The sequence below is a fragment of the Cebus imitator genome, unplaced genomic scaffold (assembly GCF_001604975.1).
Source record: "Cebus imitator isolate Cc_AM_T3 unplaced genomic scaffold, Cebus_imitator-1.0 Scaffold175, whole genome shotgun sequence".
Taxonomy (NCBI): Eukaryota; Metazoa; Chordata; class Mammalia; order Primates; family Cebidae; genus Cebus; species Cebus imitator.
The window spans coordinates 3732267-3734845 of record NW_016107490.1 but is presented as its reverse complement, the minus strand read 5'-3'; positions in this window follow the sequence as shown (position 1 = coordinate 3734845).

The window sequence follows — 2579 nt, the reverse complement described above, 5'->3', positions numbered from 1 at the left end:
AAAAAAAAAAATAAATAAATAAAATAAATAACTAAAAAGCACTTTTGGGCCAGGTGTGGTGGCTCACACCTGTAATCCCAGCACTTTGAGAGAACAAGGTGAACAGATCACCTAAGGTCAGGAATTCGAGACCAGCCTGGCCAATGTGGTGAAACCCCATCTCTACTAAAAATACGAAAATTAGCTGGGCATGGTAGTGGGTGCCTGTAATCCCAGCTACTCAGGAGGCTGAGGCAGGAGAATGGCTTGAACCCTGGAGATGAAGACTGCAGTGAGCTGAGATTGTGCCATTGCACTCCATCCAGCCTGGAAGAGAAAAGCAAAACTCTGTCTCAAAAATAAAAATAAAAAAATAAAAAGCACTTTCATGTGAGGCAGATGTAGCAGCTATCCCCACTGTTATAAATTAGGGAACTGAAAAATAAATAATAGGACTTAAATCTTACGTAAGCAGTGGTGTCTAAACTAGAATCTATATCTCCCAAAATCTAGGTATGAAGTCTTTTCATTTAACTCACCTGTAGGTAATTTTATATAAATGTATTCTTTTTCTTTAAATCCAAAGAAATAGACATGTTAGTTTGCAGTAGGTAATATATACAATATTAAAAAGAGATTTCATATTAATTCTAATCCTGCATTAACAATTTATCTTTAAAAAGTTAATCAAGTTTAGCATATTTTTATTTCTCCAATAAAAGTAACTTCACAACTACTAAAAATAAAACTTTAACTGCATTCAGTTTCTGTTCATTTTTCCATTAAAGAAAGCACAAGATAAAGGATAGCTGTGTTCAAGTAAATGTGTAATTATGACACACAGACTGAATCAAGTACGGACATAAAATGTTAAAACATGAAAATATATAGTTCTCTTACCACTTCCTTCCTGAACTCATAAAATATAATCAGAAAAATTAAAATAAACATGTTTTATTATTGTAACTTATAATTTATTAAAAAGGTTTTGATGTGTTAATTTCTGTAAAGTAGCACACCTTAAAGAATTTCCTAAAAATAATATTGGAGCCTTGAACATTTAATCTCAGCTAAAAACATTACTCTAAAGCTGTCATGATAAAAAAGGTTACAAAATTTTCTTTATTCTAGTCCTGAATTCCTTCTCCAAAATTTTAATATAAAAGGAATTTTCAGACACATAGTTACCAGATAATGCATACTGTAATTTAGCAGACTTAACCAAACAATAAACACCCTTACAAAAGTGCCACTGTTTTCTCACTCTGTGCTGTATTCTTCTCCCTATACATCTTTCATAGTGGTCACTTCAACTTTACTTCTAGCATCCAATTTAGACATCTCAACCCCATATTTAATAATTTATCAAAAATTTGAGAAATTTCTATAAATTATCATCTAACAAATCAAAGCAGAACCTTTAATTGTAGAACACAAATAATAAATAATATACAAGAAATATTATCTCTTGAACATCAAGACTAATACCTGGGTGTTGGAAAACTGGTCAAAGATAAATACATTTTGCTATAAAGTATTTATTTTTCTGCAACTGGGTCTAGATTTCTATTTTAAATAATATGTTAGTTATGAAACTGTCATTTCAAAAGGCTTTCCAAAAAGCCTTTAGTAAAGTTCATCTATGCTGGGTGTGTATTTGGCTCCTGTATGTTTTAGTCAGAACTATTCAAGAATTACTTATTTATTGAACATAGTCTGTAAGAAAGATAAAAATATTAAATCACAATTTTTATCAAACAGTTCAAAGTTTTTAACAATATTTATAAATGTATTCTTATACATCTGTATTCCTGATAGTATTACTCTGTAGTATGTTCATAGCGAGGATATACATTTTCTAATTTTTTGGGAAAATCTTCAGTGTACTGAAAGTTAACTGCATTTAAAATCATTATGAAACAAAAAACATGTCAAATAGCATTATCGTATCCTTTTTTTTTGAGACAGAGCCTTGCTCTGGGTGCAACCTCAGCTCACTGCAACCTCTGCCTCCCGGGTTCAAGTGATTCTCCTGCCTCAGCCTCCTGAGTAGCTGGGACTACAGGTGCACGCTACCACGCCTGGCTAATTTTTATATTTTTAGTAGAGACAGGGTTTCACCATGTTGGCCAGGCTGGTCTCAAACTCCTGACCTCAGGTGATCCGCCTGGCTTGGCCTCCCAAAGTGCCGAGATCACAGGCGTGAGGATTATCGTATTCTTAAATGGCAGCTGAGCACTGAGACTGTAAGTCAGTCTTTTATAAGTCAGTCTCAGTAGTAAAAATTAAACCTAAAAGAAAAATGTATCCAATGTGACACATTTTCAATATTTACAAAACATACTAAATATACAATTTAAAAAATTACACAAGGTAGGAGCAGAAAATCTATAAAAAGATTAAAAATTATTACTATAACTGACTATATCATTAAGTGCAAACTCAAAGAACTCAAGTATTTGTTGTAGGAAAAGAAGGTATACCTTTCATATATTTCTGATTCACCCAGTATGAAAACTAGTCATATTTTAAAGAGATAAAGAGTTAGGCCGGGCGCGGTGGCTCACGCCTGTAATCCCAGCACTTTGGGAGGCTGAGGC